Source organism: Octopus sinensis, linkage group LG30 (genome assembly GCF_006345805.1).
Source record: "Octopus sinensis linkage group LG30, ASM634580v1, whole genome shotgun sequence".
Lineage (NCBI taxonomy): Eukaryota > Metazoa > Mollusca > Cephalopoda > Octopoda > Octopodidae > Octopus > Octopus sinensis.
Window position 1 is genome coordinate 10,621,727 of NC_043026.1, and position 17,570 is coordinate 10,639,296.

The window sequence follows — 17,570 nt, forward strand, 5'->3', positions numbered from 1 at the left end:
GATCGGATGGTGCTTTTTACATGCCACCGGAGGCCAGTGAGGGCAGCGCTGGCAACGGCCATGATCGGATGGTGCTTTTTACATGCCACCGGAGGCCAGTGAGGGCAGCGCTGGCAACGGCCACGATCGGATGGTGCTTTTTACATGCCACTGGAGGCCAGTGAGGGCAGCGCTGGCAACGGCCACGATCGGATGGTGCTTTTTACATGCCACCGGAGGCCAGTGAGGGCAGCGCTGGCAACGGCCACGATCGGATGGTGCTTTTTACATGCCACCGGAGGCCAGTGAGGGCAGCGCTGGCAACGGCCACGATCGGATGGTGCTTTTTACATGCCACCGGCACGGGGGCCAGGTGAGGCTGGCAACGGCCACGATCGGATGGTGCTTTTTACATGCCACCGGAGGCCAGTGAGGGCAGCGCTGGCAACGGCCACGATCGGATGGTGCTTTTTACATGCCACCGGCACGGGGGCCAGCTGAGGCTGGCAACGGCCACGATCGGATGGTTCACCATATATATATATATTTATTCCTTATGAGTCTTTGTAGAAATGAGATGTTCTAGTCGAAGCATTTGATGGTGGAGGAGATAGAGATGTATAGCATATATGACAACTGGAAGTTCCTAGGGAACAATCTACTGAGGGGCTATAGACCAAATATGTGGCTGGTGCAAAGTCCCAGCCAGGGGCCATAGTGTTGGAACTGTGAGGTAGACGACAGTGTGATAAAATTAGAAAGACTGGAAATATGGGGACAACAGAGAAATAGTAATTAAGTCAGTTTAATTAGTCGTACTAACCACTGGTTCCCTCATTGTTTTTTAAAGTATTCTACATGTGAGGTATCCCTGAATGCCTGCAATGTTTTTAAGGTTTGCTGATTTTTGTCTATAAAATAGATTCACAAGACAGTAATTATCTCAGTTTAATTAATTTTGTAATCACTGATTTATTTGTAAATTCTGTTTTGGATATAACTACAGTTTAGTGCCCCACCCATGACTTTGTTTCCTCATAGCTCTCTTTAAAGCTGATCACATTTTTAAATGAAATTTCTGCAAAATCTTTGCAAAGGTTTAGAATACATAGTGTTTTTATTTCACACAATTATTTTTAAAAAATTGTGAAAATCCAAAGTTATGGAAATTGATGATAACAAAACTGAGGTGGGGGTTGAGAAAGATTGGAAACTCCCCTAGAAAAATGTTTTCCTAAATCTTTATGAAGATAATCATAATGTAAGTCCTCAAAAACTTATCTCCCCAAAGTTTAATTTTAAAAAATCTCATCTTTGTAAGATATACATTTTTCTGAAAGTTACGTACATTGATAACACTTCCAATCAGTTAAGACCAAAAACCAGGTAAAACAGTAGGATTTCATCCATTTTTATGTTCTGAGTTCAAATTCCACCGAGGTGGAATTTGAAAATTACAATTCTGGAAATTACAATTCTGAAAATAAAGTATTTCCCAAAATTCCAGTTTTTTTATTTTGTCTTTCATACCTTTTCACACAAGCCTCACTCCCATGCTCTTTTCATTTCCTATGATGTAGGGACCCCTATACTGAAACTTCTCCTTCAACCCTACACATTGTTCTTTGTTGAATACCACTTCCCCAATTTACTATATATTTATTTTTTTTATTAGCCTTTAAATGCTTCTCAAATATGTTAATGGTAGCACAAGTCATGGCTTTTTCAAACACACGGATGCAGATAAGTTGTCAAATATATACATATACAATGACCTCCTGTACAAAATGGAAGAAACCACAATAGAAGAATATTCCTCATAACAATAGTTTAGTGCCCCACAACAGACTGTCTACTCATAACCTACTTATCGTTGTTTAAATTAAATTTTGCAGAGATAAGTGTTTGAGGGTCTAGACTACAATTACCTTCCTAAAATTGAGGAATGAAATTTTTTGTATGAGATTCTGACCGTTCTTGACGCTCCCCTCTTTTTGTGAGGCTCATTGCTCAGCTAATTAGGAAGAGAGAGAAACAGATGCAGTTTGGCTTTGTGTTATGTAGAAGCACTACTGATGTTTTCTTCTTTGTAAGACCAGTACTGAGAAGAATTTAGTAAAAATTAAACCTCTATACTTGACATTGAGAAAGCCTTTGACAGGTTCCCCCACTTCCTTATTCAGTGGTTAATGCAGAAGCTAGGAATAGAGTTGTTGGTGTGAGCCATACAAACTGTGTACAGGGATGCTGTCAGTATGATGAAAGTTGGTAATGTGTGTAGCAATGAATTTAGTAAGCAAGTAGGAGTTCCCAAAGGATCAATTCTCACTCCCCTCTTATTTATCATAGACCTTCTAGCCATAGCAGAGGAATTTAAGACTAGATGCCTTTGAGAGCTCCACTATGATGATAACCTTGTTATTATAGCAGAATTTCTACACGAGTTAGAGAATGAATATAAGGTGTGGATGCAGCGTCTGCAATTCGAGGGCCTTAGACTTAATTTAGCAAAACCCATAGTACTAGCATGTAGGAAAGCAGACAAGTCACTAATTTCTTCAAGGAGATGGCCTTGATTGATATGACTTGATTCTTACTGGATTGACTTCATTCTTACTTGAAAATGAGATAGATACTTGTGAATGTGAAGTCTTTCCATGGTGATGAATGTACAACTCAACATAGGTTAGTGGTTTGTGATTTGGAACTTAGAGCTAGAAGGTTTCCGAGAAATAGGTCATTCCAGAAAACGACAATATATAAATTCAAAAACAATAAGAAATTTTGTGAAATTCTATTTGAAGCATTTAAAATAGAGATGTATAGCATATTGGACAACTGGAAGTCCCTGCAGGACAATCTACTGAGGGACACAGACTATTCACTCAAATAATACCAAGAAGTTTTTAGAATATTTTATACGTCTGACGTTTTTCGCAGAGCGCCTTGTTTCCCTGGGCATGGATTCACTGAAGCTCCGGCGTCTGGCGATGGACTTGGTAAACACCCACAAAGTTATCAACAACCTCACCAACAACAACACTGAACACCTTTTTGTTCTCCATGTGTCCAACACACGTGGACATGCCTACAAAGTCAGAAAACAGCACCGCTCCCATGACTTTCGCAAACATTTTTTCACGCTCAGAGTTGCTGAAGCATGGAACAAACTGCCTGCGTCAGTTGTTGACTGCCATGACACTGCATCCTTTAAGGCCCTCATGCTTTCCGAAATCCGCCGAAACTACACCTGATTGCCCCACTTCTATACTCATACACATATGTGTATGTCATGACTCATGCACTGTTCTTTTCCTGACGCTTGTTCATTACCCTATGTACTATACATACACTTTAGATGAGTTGTAGTGCACCTGAGCACTGTACACAATGTTTTATTATTATTATTATTATTATCATTATTAATATTATTATTATTATTATTATTATTATCATTATTAATATTATTATTATTATTATTATTATTATCATTATTATTATTATTAATATTATTATTATGATTATCATTATCATTATTATTATTATTATTATTATTATTATTATTATTATTATAGTTGCGGTCCCCAGGAACAGAAAGATAGTAACAAGAGTTATCTACCGTGCTTTCTGTAAAACCCACGCGTGCGCACGAGATATATTTCCGTTTCCGTCTTGACATTAATTGAATTGTTGGTTGAATGAATTTCTATTCCTAAACTTTTAATACATTTCTCATCTATTACAAATGCACTTATAACAACGTTATCCCCTATGAAACTTTTCCGTGAGTATTTCATCAGTAGACGTTCAGTATTTGACTTTTCGATTGGCTGTGTTTCTCCAATTTTTTATGTATCAGAGATGTCTATGAATCGTACAAGATTTGGCTGCTATTTCTAGCTATGGAAGATAGTTATCTAGGATTTAAGCGAGATCTGGTTGCTGTTTCTAGTTATGGAAGAGAAATCACTATGTTTCGTGCCAGATTTGGCTGCTATTTCTAGCAATGGAAGAGATGTCCATAATTTGTGCAAGATTTGGCTGCTATTTCTAGCTATGGAAGAGAGTTATCTATGATTTAAACGAGATCTGGTTGCTGTTTCTAGTTATGGAAGAGAAATCACTATGTTTCGTGCCAGATTTGGCTGCTATTTCTAGCTATGGAAGAGAGATGTCTATGATTAGTGCGATATCTGGCTGCTATTTCTAGCTATGGATGAGAGATGTCTATGATTAGTGCGATATCTGGCTGCTATTTCTAGCTATGGAAGAGAAATGTCTATGATTAGTGCGATATCTGGCTGCTATTTCTAGCTATGGATGAGAGATGTCTATTATTTGTGCGAGATTTGGCTGCTATTTCTAGCTACGGAAGCTACACTCTCCATCGTTGCCGTGTTTGTCGTGTTTTGAGAAATATTCTCAAATACACCCCAACCGCTGAAATGTTGAGAAACCAATACTTTATTATTATTATTTATCGAATGTTTCTTGATATAACTACCGATGTGTGCTCACTCAACTAGCAATTTGATTCGTCATAACTTCGGGAAAAATGGATATTTTTGGTAATGAAATTTTCTAGAAATACTTTTCAGACAATGTGGATTACGAATATGTTGGAATTTGTTGTGAAAAAAATATAGTTGGGAGAAAGGGTTAGATGTTTTATGTCTTCGACTTTGTTTCCTCATATATTTTAACGACACAACTGCTCCCCACATCTGTCTTGTTATGAGGTGATGCAGATCAATCACAGGGAATATTGTGTGTCGCATGTATCTACGTACAACTCTTTATCTGTCTACCTCTGTCTCTTATGCTTTTCTCTTTGCGAGCTTTCACCTTCTATATATTTACCACATTCTCTCTCACTCTTTCTCTCTATATGTATATCTCTCATGCTGATATTTGTATATGTATTGAATCTGTAATTTTTAAGTAGTTTCTGTGTCTTACACTGTTGTTTCTTTATTATTTCAGGACATATCAAATGACATTGGGGTAACTGAAGATATTTCAAAATTTTTATCGTGTTTTGAAGACAAAGAAAATGCTATTGAAAGCAGATATATAATACGATTTCTGTAAAGTTATCATGGCATTCCAGTGCAATATATGCTCTGTTATTATTATCGAACGTTCCTTGCATTTCTGACTACAGTGTCAACAAAACGAATTTGTGTGCAAATTAAACTTGGATAAATTGAGAAAAAAGTTCTGAGACAAAGGTAACATTGGACAGAAATACAGTGATTGAAATATTGGCAAGGTATAACCTATAAGAACAAAATAAAAAATATATGTTTGCGTATATATATTTATATATTTATCATCATCATCATTATTATTATTATATATTGATTTGAAAAAAAAAATTATGGATAAAAGTGAGAAACATACCGAATTGATTTTACCTGAAGACATGATAAAAGAGAGAAGTAAATTATCCTATGACTGTGATATCTGTGAAAAGACATTCTCTCTAAAAGATAACTTGACTAAACACCAACGTATTCATACAGGAGAGAAGCCATATCAGTGTGATATCTGTGACAAATCATTCACTGTTAGTAGTACTTTAACTAAACACAGACGTCTTCATTCAGGAGAGAAACCATATCATTGTGCTATCTGTGGTAAATCTTTCTCTGTTAGTAATAACTTAACAATACACATACGTATTCATACAGGAGAGAAGCCATATCAGTGTCATATCTGTGACAAATCATTTTCTCAAAATATAGACTTAAATAAGCACATTCGCATTCATACAGGGGAGAAGCCATATCATTGTGATATCTGTGGTAAATCATTCTCTCAAAGTGCTGTCTTAACTAAACACAAACGTGTTCATACGGGAGAGAAGCCATATCACTGTGATATCTGTGGTAAATCATTCTCTCGAAGTTATCAATTGACTTCTCACAAACGCATTCATTCAGGAGAGAAACCATATTATTGTGATGTCTGTGGTAAATCATTCTCTGATGGTAGTACGTTAACTAAACACAAGCGTATTCATACAGCAGAGAAGCCATATCACTGTGATGTCTGTGGTAAATCATTCTCTGTTAGTTGTCACTTAACTAGACACAAACATATTCATACAGGAGAGAAGCCATTTCACTGTGATGTCTGTGGTAAATCATTCTCTGATGGTACTACGTTAACTAAACACAAGCGTATTCATACAGCAGAAAAACCATATCATTGTGATGTCTGTGGTAAATCATTCTCTGTAAGTAGTTACTTAGCTGAGCACAAAAGTTTTCATACAGGGGAGAGGCAATATCTCTGTGATATCTGTGGTAAATCATTTTACAAATTTGGTACATTAACTAGACACATACGTATTCATACAGGAGAGAAACCATTTCATTGTAATATTTGTGGTAAATCATTCTCTGGAAGTAGTAACTTTACTAAACACAAACGTGATCATTCTGGAGAGAAGCCATTTCACTGTGATATTTGTGGTAAATCATTCTCTGGGAGTGGCGACTTTACTAAACATAAACGTATTCATTCAGGCGAAAAGCCATTTCACTGTGATATTTGTGATAAATCATTCTCGCAAAGTTGTAACTTGACTTCTCACAAACGTATTCATACAGGAGAGAAGCCACATCACTGTGATATCTGTGGTAAATCATTCTCTGCAAGTAGTAACTTAACTAAACACAGACGTATTCATACGGGATAGAAGGCATATCACAGTGACATTTGTGGTAAATCTTTCTCTGAAAGTCATAAGTTAAATAAACATACATCTACACATATGTAAGTGCAACTATATCAATGTCAAAACTTATAACAACAATAACAAACATTTTAGGCATCATCTGATGTAAGGGTAACCTTGTGCATTTTGCTATACAAGTAACTAATCCACTAGATATATCACCCACTTTTTAGGTTTGACATTTACTGATGCCAACCCCTTTACTTACCTCTTACTGTATGCCAGAATATGGTTTACTTTAAAAATTTCTTTTATGGAAAACAAAAATGGAAACATCTATAACTGCAAATGTTTTTATATAAGGAAGAAGTTTTATAACAACCTACCAACACTATAGTTTTTATCTCTACAGCTATATCTCTATTGATGAGATAGTTTACCTCTGTGATATTTTTAATAAAAGTAATTTCTCCCAAACTTTGAATATGTTACTCTTTACTCTTTTACTTGTTTCAGTCATTTGACTGCAGCCATGCTGGAGCACCGGCTTTAGTCGAGCAAATCGATCCCGCGACTTATTCTTTTGTAAGCCCAGTACTTATTCTATTGGTGTCTTTTGCCGAACCGCTAAGTGACGGGGACGTAAACACACCAGCATCGGTTGTCAAGCAATGCTAGAGGGACAAACAGACACACAAACATTTACACACATACATATATATATATACACACATATATACGACAGGCTTCTTTCAGTTTCCGTCTACCAAATCCACTCACAAGGCATTGGTCGGCCCGAGGCTATAGCAGAAGACACTTGCCCAAGATGCCACGCAGTGGGACTGAACCCGGAACCATGTGGTTGGTTAGCAAGCTACTTGCCACACAGCCACTCCTGCGCCTTGTTACAAGAATTTTTATGTGAAACTATTTTTTGAAACCAATCTCTTGCTTTCTCAATGTTAAATAAGAAAATATTTTCTGGGATCCTAAGCATCAGTTACTGAGAAAAAGAAGTGAAATATAGACAACCAACAACCAGTGAGTGAATGTATAGGTTTTACTCATCGTGACTCCTCATGAATGAATTTTTTTCAGAATATCCATATATATATATATAGCTGTGATACCAGTGCCGGTGGCACGTAAAAAGCACCATCCGATCATGGCCATTTGCCAGCTTCGCCTGGCCCCCGTGCTGGTGGCACGTAAAAAGCACCAATCCGATCGTGGCCATTTGCCAGCCTCGCCTGGCCCCCGTGCCGGTGGCACGTAAATAGCACCAATCCAATTGTGGCCATTGCCAGCCTCGCCTGGCACGTAAAAAGCACCCACTACACTCATGGAGTGGTTGGTGTTAGGAAGGGCATCCAGCTGTAGAAACATTGCCAGATCAGACTGGGCCTGGTGCAGCCTTCTTGCTTCCCAGACCCCAGTTGAACCGTCCAACCCATGCCAGCATGGAAAGCGGACGCTAAATGATGATGATGATGATGATATTTATTCCTTGTGAGTCTTTGTAGAAATGAGATGTTCTAGTCGAAGCATTTGATGGTGGAGGAGATAGAGATGTATAGCATATATGACAACTGGAAGTTCCTAGGGAACAATCTACTGAGGGGCTATAGACCAAATATGTGGCTGGTGCAAAGTCCCTGCCAGGGGGACATAGTGTTGGAACTGTGAGGTAGACGACAGTGTGATAAAATTAGAAAGACTGGAAATATGGGGACAACAGAGAAATAGTAATTAAGTCAGTTTAATTAGTCGTACTAACCACTGGTTCCCTCATTGTTTTTTAAAGTATTCTACATGTGAGGTATCCCTGAATGCCTGCAATGTTTTTAAGGTTTGCTGATTTTTGTCTATAAAATAGATTCATAAGACAGTAATTATCTCAGTTTAATTAATTTTGTAATCACTGATTTATTTGTAAATTCTGTTTTGGATATAACTACAGTTTAGTGCCCCACCCATGACTTTGTTTCCTCATAGCTCTCTTTAAAACTGATCACATTTTTAAATGAAATTTCTGCAAAATCTTTGCTAAGGTTTAGAATACATAGTGTTTTTATTTCACGCAATTATTTTTAAAAAATTGTGAAAATCCAAATTTATGGAAATTGATGATAACAAAACTGAGGTGGGGGTTGAGAAAGATTGGAAACTCCTCTAGAAAAATGTTTTCCTAAATCTTTATGAAGATAATCATAATGTAAGTCCTCAAAAACTTATCACCCCAAAGTTTAATTTTAAAAAATCTCATCTTTGTAAGATATACATTTTTCTGAAAGTTACGTACATTGATAACACTTCCAATCAGTTAAGATCAAAAACCAGGTAAAACAGTAGGATTTCATCCATTTTTATGTTCTGAGTTCAAATTCCACCGAGGTCGACTTTGCCTTTCTACCTTTTGGGGTCCATGAAGTAACAGTCATGCACTAGGGATGATGTAATCGACTGGCTCCCTCCCCCAAAACCCAAGGTCTTATGCTAATAACAGAAAGGATTATTATTATTATTTGGGTGGCAAGATGGCAGACACGTTAGCATGCAGATTAAAATACTTGGTGGAATTTCGTTTGGCTTCATGTTCTGAGTTCAAATTTTGCTGAGGTTGACTTTGCCTTTATCTTTTCTAGTCAATAAATCAAGTACCAGTTATGCACTGGGGTCAATGTAATTGACTAGTCCCCTCACACCAGATTTCAGGCCTTGTGCCTTTAGTAAAAAGGATTTTTATTATTTTTATTTAAAAAGGGTCTGATTTGGCCCCATGAAGTCTTTTAGGCTCATCGTTGGAACCTAGCTTGTCAGGCTCAGATGATTAAATGCAGAGATAGAGGAATTCCAAAGTGGTTACTGGAGACTAGGATGTGATTGGTCAAGGCAGGTCACATGGTGTTGTTGATAATAGTATTGAAATATGAGGGATATCAAATGCATATCTCAAGCTGTGTTTCTTGGATTGTGTGGTTGGGACATGTTGCTAGGGGTACGAATGCTCATATGCAAATGCCAGATGCACACAAGCACACATACACACACACAGATTCTTACATACACACATTCTTACATACACTTACAAATACAGAAATGAGTATGTTCACACACACCAGACATTGGTATGCACACAAACTCATGCATCCCAGACATGTATGCATAGACACACGCCCACAGATGGTACTAATGCACATGTATACACACACACACACACACAGAGTCCTGCATATGTGCACTCACACAGTTGATACCCACCCTAGCAAACACGTATATACACAGTTGAGCTGATGCCATCAGGTCACACACATATGCATTCATACAGCAGGTGAACGCACACACTATCTATTCCTTTACTACCCACAAGGGGCTAAACATAGAGGGGACAAACAAGGACAGACATAGGTATTAAGTCGATCATATCAACCCCAGTGCGTAACTGGTACTTATTTAATCAACCCCAAAAGGATGAAAGGCAAAGTTGGTATTGCTTAAGTTTTTGCCTCCATACTACCATACAGTGCCACCAACATCCTGTCCATTCTCATGATCTATAATCTTTAGATTGGGATCTCTATCTTATCTCATTGATATATCAATACTGTTATCAACAATGCTGCACAACCCTCCTTAACCAATAGCAGCTCAATATCCAGTAAGCATCTTGACCTTCCTCAGTCTCTGCATTCAGTTGCCTTTGCCTGATAAGCTATGTTCTTGTAATGTTTTTTTTAAATAAAAAATTTAACTCTTAAATGTGCTGTCTCTTTCTTTTCTTTTTTCACTCTCTTGTATATATGTACATACGTGCATGATGATGATGATGGTCGTGTACTTGTGACTGAGGAAGACTATTGCTGACCTTTAGGAACATTTTGTGCTCTAGGACTAACTTATGTTTTGCATTTGCAGCTCCAATGGTGACTAATGAGCCCTGCTCTTGACAAGCATACACGACTGCAAACATTGGAAACCAAGATTTCCCCATTCACTACACCAGCAGGCTTAAATTCTTCATGCAGAATATGTGCTCTCACATAGGTGTTGACCCCCTCCTTAACCTGCTCCCTCCATCTGTGGTGATGACAGGCATTGACATATCCTGAATGTTAGCAGGGCCTTAAAAAATCCAAACACACAGGTCCTGAGGAAAGCTGATATGTTGAGTATTGAGGCAATGGTGCACAAACACTGGTTATGTTGGACTGGACACCTTATTAGAAGGATAGCAGGATCCCTAAACAAATGTTATGTAAGGAACTTGTTAGTGAAAAGAGGACCCAGAAGAAACCAAGGCTGCAAGGCCTTCAATGGGAACTTGAGACGGTCCGTCTCAAGTTCCCATTGAAGGCCTGTGATATGTAGGAAACCGATGTACGCACAAACATACAAATGATTTAATATTTCGCTTAGACATAGTGAAACTGATAACCTGGAGTAGAACTCAAGATACAAAAAGTCCAGAACACAATGTTATATGAGCGTAGAGCAGTAACAGAAAACAAAGAAATGACACTGGAAAATCTAAATGTTATCTGATGAGCAACTAAGAGTTCACCACATCTATAGCACAAACAATTGTAAGCTAATGAAGTCTTTACACAACATTCAGATTTTCCAGTGTCATCTCTTTATGTGTGTGGGTGTGATCATAATCATATCGCTTAACATCCATTTTCAGTGCATGCATGGGCAGAACATGTGACAGAAGCCAGCCAGGTAGAAGACTACTCCAGGTTACTATGTCTGTTTTGGCAGGGTTTTTATGGCTGGATGCTTTTTACGTGACACCAGCAGTGGCAGGATCACCAAGTAACTTGCAAGACAAGGAATTTTGAGAGGGGCAGGGGCATTTGAAGAGGGAACTTGTGTCAGAGGATGAAAGGTTAGAGTGTAACCGAGAGGCAGAGACAGAAACAGGGGTTTTGCTGTAATGGAGGAAATGATCTGGAGTCAGATGACGAAAGGTGAGAGAAACTTTGTCACCACACCATTCAGAAAGCTACAGATCAGTGTGATGAAAAATATTTTGTGGGACGCAAACATCAACTGCTTAAAAAAAAAAGAATAAATGAAAAAACAAACAAACAAACATGTATTAGACTTTATTAATTATAGCTTTTCCCAAATATAACAATATTAGTTTCAACATAGTTTCAGATCAATACGAATTCAAAAGCGAGAAGAAATTGCCTTTATTAAAAATATCCCAGACATAAATTATCTCACCTGTGAAAATATAGTTGTTGTGAAATAAAATGTAGTATTGGGAGGCAGTTGCCACACACTGTTGTATCTCCTTCTTTATATGAATACATATTGATACAGATGAGCAATTTTTTATCTTATAGAGGAATTTTAACTAAAATCAATATCACTGTATGCTATAGGAGATATCTAAAGTGAGTTGCATCAAGAAGGGTCAACCAGCTGAAAATGACAGCTAAAAATACAGTGCCTCAACGTGTCAGTTATTGCTGAGATTAAAACCCACAAGGCTATTCACACTATAGGTAAAGGTCAAAATATTCGTTGTTGCTATGAAATTTTACATTGATATAGTTATACTTGTATATGAATATATACATGTCTGCATCAGTGGCTACTTTCAGTGAAAGATTTACCACATACATCAGTGACATGGTTTCTCTCCTCTAAGAATATGTTTGCATTTAGCTAATTGAAGACTTCCAGAGAATGATGTGCCATTGATATCACAATGGGATGGCTTTTATCTTGTATGAATACGTCTGTGTTTAGTTAAGTCACTGTTTTGAGAGAATAATTTACCACAGATATCACAGTGATATGGTTTTTCCCCTGTGTGAACACGTTTGTGAGAAGTCAAGGCACTACTTGTGGAGAATGATTTAGCACAGATATCACAGTGATATGACTTCTCTCCTGTATGAATATATATGTGTTTAGCTAAGTTATTACCTTGAGAGAATGATTTATTACAGATATCACAGTGATATGGTTTCTCTCCTGAATGAATACGTTTGTGTTTTGTAAAGTCACTACTTCTGCAGAATGATTTACCACAGATATCACAATGAAACGGCTTCTCCCCTGTGTGAATACGGCTGTGTCTAGTTAATGCACTACGTTCAGAGAATGATTTACCACAGATGTCGCAGAGATACCTCTTCTCTCCAGTGTGACCCCTCTTATGATCAGCCAAGTGATTACTTACAGAGAATGATTTACCACAGATGTGACAGAGATATCTCTTTTCCTCTGTATGAATACTTTTGTGATCAGCTAAGTGGTTACTTAGAGAGAATGATTTACCACAGATATCACAGCGATATGACTCCTCTCCTGTATGAATACGCTTGTGTTTAGTTAAGACACTACTTTCAGAGAATGAATTACCACAGATATCACAACAATAGGGCTTCTCTCCTGAATGAACACGTTTGTGAGAAGTGACATGGTAACTTCGGGAGAATGATTTACCACAGATATCACAGTGATATGGCTTCTCTCCTGTATGAATACGTTTGTGTGTAGTTAAGACAACACTTTGAGAGAAGGATTTACCACAGATATCACAATGATATGGTTTTTCACCTGTATGAATGCGTACATGCCTAGTTAAGTCAATACTTCCAGTGAATGATTTACCACAAATATCACAATGATATGGCTTCTCCCTAGTATGAATACGTTTGTGAGTATTCAGGTTACCTTTTTGAGAGAAGGACTTTTTACAGATATCACAGTTGTATGACAATTTACTTTTCTCTTTTATCGTACCTTCAGGAAAAATCATTTCCTCAGATTTCTCGATCTTTTCCATTATTTACCTTCTCAAATCACAATGCATATATATTTCTTGCTTTTGTTCTTGTACTTTATTCTTTACAATTATACATACTGCTGTATTTTTATCTAGTGTTACCTTTGTCTAAGAACTCTTGTAAATTTATTCAAGTTTAGTTTACACAATCTCATCTTGTAGACACTACAATCAGTGTACACATTTTGCTAATAATCACAGTTCAGAGGAAATATTTCACAGTAATTCTGCCAAAGATTTATAGAAACAGTGTTATATATCACTTCAGTACAACATTTTTCTTCAGTCTTCAAAAGATGATAGATAAGGAGCATATATCTCTTGGTATCCCAAACGTCATCTGATATTCTGAAATAATAAAGAAACAACAGTGAAAGATATAGAGGTTACTTTATAAATACAGATTCAACAGTGGAAAATCTACAACACGTCTGTAGAGAGGAACTGTAGAAATAAACATCTACCTCACAACTGAACATTTTAATTTACTAGCAGAGACACCTGGTGTTGTCCGCAAATGAAATTTTGTATATTTTGGAAGAAAAAAGCAAAATATGTTGTATAGAAATTTGTGATTCTAAATTCAATTTATTCTTCAATTGAGATACAATTTATTCCTTAGTTGGAAAATCAATTCTGAATTTATAATACAAAAAAAAATAAATAATGATGATGATGATAATAAAACGAAAATACAAAATTAACCCCTTTTATGAAAGGAGATAAATTCTACCGAAGTCCTCTCCCCACCCCTAGGAAAAGATTTTACCCATAAATTTCGTTATAATCGTAATGTATGGCGTTTGAAAGGTATTCATATAAAATTTCATTTAAAAAAAATAAAACCATTTTCCTAAAAGTTATTAGGGAAAAACTCGGATCTTGTGAATTTTCCGAAGTCCTCTCCCCATCCTGCCGTTGCTTTCCACGCATTTTTGCTTTCATTTTCGTTCCCTGCTCCCCATTTTTTAACACCCGTTGCACTATTTTTTTTTTTTTTGACGACATCACTCTTCCATAGCTAGAAATAGCAGCCAAATCTCGCACAAATCATAGACACCTCTCTTCCATAGCTAGAAATAGCAGCCAAATCTCGCACAAATCATAGACACCTCTCTTCCATAGCTAGAAATAGCAGCCAAATTTCGCACAAATCATAGACACCTCTCTTCCATAGCTAGAAATAGCAGCCAAATCTCGCACAAATCATAGACACCTCTCTTCCATAGCTAGAAATAGCAGCCAAATCTCGCAGAATTCATAGACACCTCTCTTCCATAGCTAGAAATAGCAGCCAAATCCCGCGCAAATCATAGACATCATTCATTCATAAAAGATAGAAAAAACACAAAGAATCGAGTCGTCAAATATCGAAAGTCTACAGAATTAAAAAGACTGAATATTTTCCTTGTTTAATACTTACAGCAATGTTTTATAAAGGATAGTGTTGTTTACAAAATATTATAAATGTATTCATAAATTCAAGCAATGGACATAAATAATTCGATGCTAAAATGGAAAGAGATGGACGCATGGTGCGCATGCGCGTTTTTGGACTCGATGTTTCCATTAGCTCACGCTTGTTACCTCCCTTGATGTTTCACGTCGGTCTTTACGTTACCCGTATTGAGTGCGTCTCATTATAGCATCTCTGGGTTAAATTTCTAGAAGACATCTTTACTGTGCAAATAAAAAGCACACATGTAGACATGAATATATATACAGACACATTCATGCATAAGTATATATTTACACACACACACACAGATATATATATATATATATAATATTTAAATATTATTTTTTTAGGGAATAAAAATTCCGGGATCTTTGATTTTAGCTCAATAGAGGCAATAGAGTTGGTTAAAATTCGAAAAATTAAACTACGTTAAACTTACAAACGACAATTTTCTCAAGAAAGCCAAGAGAAAAAAATGTTTTATTTTGACACATTCTACCAGTATACGAGGTTTAAAAGTGTTTAGTTAACTAGAAATTGCGTTGAAAACTGCCGTTCAAAAGGAAAAGATCCAAATTCCGGCATAATTATTCTCAATGAAGAAATATATTTTAATTTAGAGATAGTAGGCCCCTACATTTCCACCAGATAAAAAGAATCTTTTTGTTTTGTGTGACAGGGTCAAACGCTTTAGTTTGACCGCCAAAATGTTTCTTTTCGGATGCTCCTCTAAAATAAGAAGTAAAGTAGAAATTACATTTGGATATTTCCCAAAATCCATATCGATCCCCAATTTACCATTTAATCAGATGCAATAAGTACAGAGAAATACTTTCTATCACAAGACGTAAAGGGAGATAACAAGTCTTATCCCCTCAAAGTATTATATATGAAAGAATACGCATGCGCAATACTCGTACCTCCGTTTCTTGGCATCGGATGAGAAATGTCCTTCGCCTGAATTTCTCTTCTTCGTCTTTTAATTCATTTCTCAACCAACATAAACACCGTTTATAGTAACGCTGTCCATATCAAGCATTCACGTAAGTATTCATCAACGAAAATATTCAATCTTTTATCTTAAATATATGAGACTTTCGGTTTCTGACATGTTTGATTAATAATAATAATAATTGTGTACAGTGCTCTTGTGTCTCTTCTGTCTTTTATGGAAGAGTGATGTCCATGATTTATGCAAGATTTGGCTGCTATTTCTAGCTATGGAAGAGAGATGTCCATGATTTATGCAAGATTTGGCTGCTATTTCTAGCTATGGAAGAGTGATGTCCATGATTTATGCAAGATTTGGCTGCTATTTCTAGCTATGGAAGAGAGATGTCCATGATTTATGCAAGATTTGGCTGCTATTTCTAGCTATGGAAGAGAGATGTCCATGATTTATGCAAGATTTGGCTGCTCTTTCTAGCTATGGAAGAGAGATGACCATGATTTATGCAAGATTTGGCTGCTATTTCTAGCTATGGAAGAGAGATGTCCATGATTTATGCAAGATTTGGGTGCTATTTCTAGCTATGGAAGAGAGATGTCCATGATTTATGCAAGATTTGGGTGCTATTTCTAGCTATGGAAGAGAGATGTCCATTATTTATGCAAGATTTGGCTGCTATTTCTAGCTATGGAAGAGAGATGTCCATGATTTATGCAAGATTTGGCTGCTATTTCTAGCTATGGAAGAGAGATGTCTTTGTTTTGTGCGAGATTTGGCTGCTATTTCTAGCTATGGATGTTATTATTTGCTATTCTGCAGTTTAATCTAAATAATATTACACAATGTGAAGGTGTAGCTGTTGTTTACAAATATGTAAGCTACACAAAAGATTCTGTGATGTAAATTTTAATACATTAAAAAGTTCAGTTGTTCGGGTAAATGCTTATTTCTAAAGTTTATCTCTGTAGAAATGTTGTAAATTTTCCACTCTTGAATCTGTATTTTGAAAGCAGCTTCTTTATCTTACACTGTTGTTTCTTTATTATTTCAGATGACATTGGTATAACAGAATATTCTCAATATTTATCATCTTTTGAAACTGAAAGAAAATTATGTACAAAGCAGATGAATAACAGTGTTTCAATAAATCTGTTATCGATTTCTGTGAAGTATTTGTTCTAATATCATTAACAAAAGTTCTGCACATCTGACTGGAGTGTTGAGGAGATGAGTTTGTGTGCTGAGCAGACTTGGATACATTTATATAAGACTTGGATAGATTTACTAGAGAAGGGAAACAGTGGACAGAACTACAGAAGTGGAAATATTTCTAAGATTAAACAAGGAAATATTTATATTGTGATTTGAGGAAAATAATTATGGAAAAGAGCGAGAAAATTACAGAAATACATTCAGAAGAAAAACCACATCACTGTGATGTCTGTGGTAAATCATTCTCTGATAATAGTGACTTAACTAAACACAAATGTATTCATTCAGGAGAAAAACTATATCAGTGTGATATCTGTGGTAAATCAGCCTCTCGAAATAGTGACTTAACTAAACACAAACGCCTTCATTCAGGAGAGAAGCCATATCACTGTGGCATCTGTGGTAAATCATTCACTCAAAGTAGTACCTTGACTTCGCACATACGTATTCATACAGGAGAGAAGCCTTTTCGCTGTGA

At 36.6% G+C, this 17,570-nt stretch overlaps 4 protein-coding genes across 4 annotated transcripts in view; 2 read left to right on the forward strand and 2 right to left on the reverse strand.

Moving 5' to 3' along the window:
* The window catches only part of LOC115226337 (zinc finger protein 271-like), a 478,512-nt gene that overhangs the window by 410,046 nt on the left and 50,896 nt on the right, over positions 1-17,570 (reverse strand). The gene's annotated exons all lie outside the window — the stretch shown is intronic.
* The window catches only part of LOC118768553 (zinc finger protein 239-like), a 225,563-nt gene that overhangs the window by 201,495 nt on the left and 6,498 nt on the right, over positions 1-17,570 (reverse strand). The window lies entirely within an intron of this gene.
* Positions 1-17,570, forward strand: part of LOC115226522 (gastrula zinc finger protein XlCGF17.1-like) — a 371,227-nt gene that overhangs the window by 160,612 nt on the left and 193,045 nt on the right. The window contains exon 2 of the mRNA XM_029797521.2: positions 784-791. The gene's annotated coding sequence lies outside the window, so the exon portion shown is untranslated. The remainder of the gene's footprint in view (positions 1-783; positions 792-17,570) is intronic.
* Positions 1-17,570, forward strand: part of LOC115226391 (zinc finger protein 271-like) — a 44,686-nt gene that overhangs the window by 25,537 nt on the left and 1,579 nt on the right. The window lies entirely within an intron of this gene.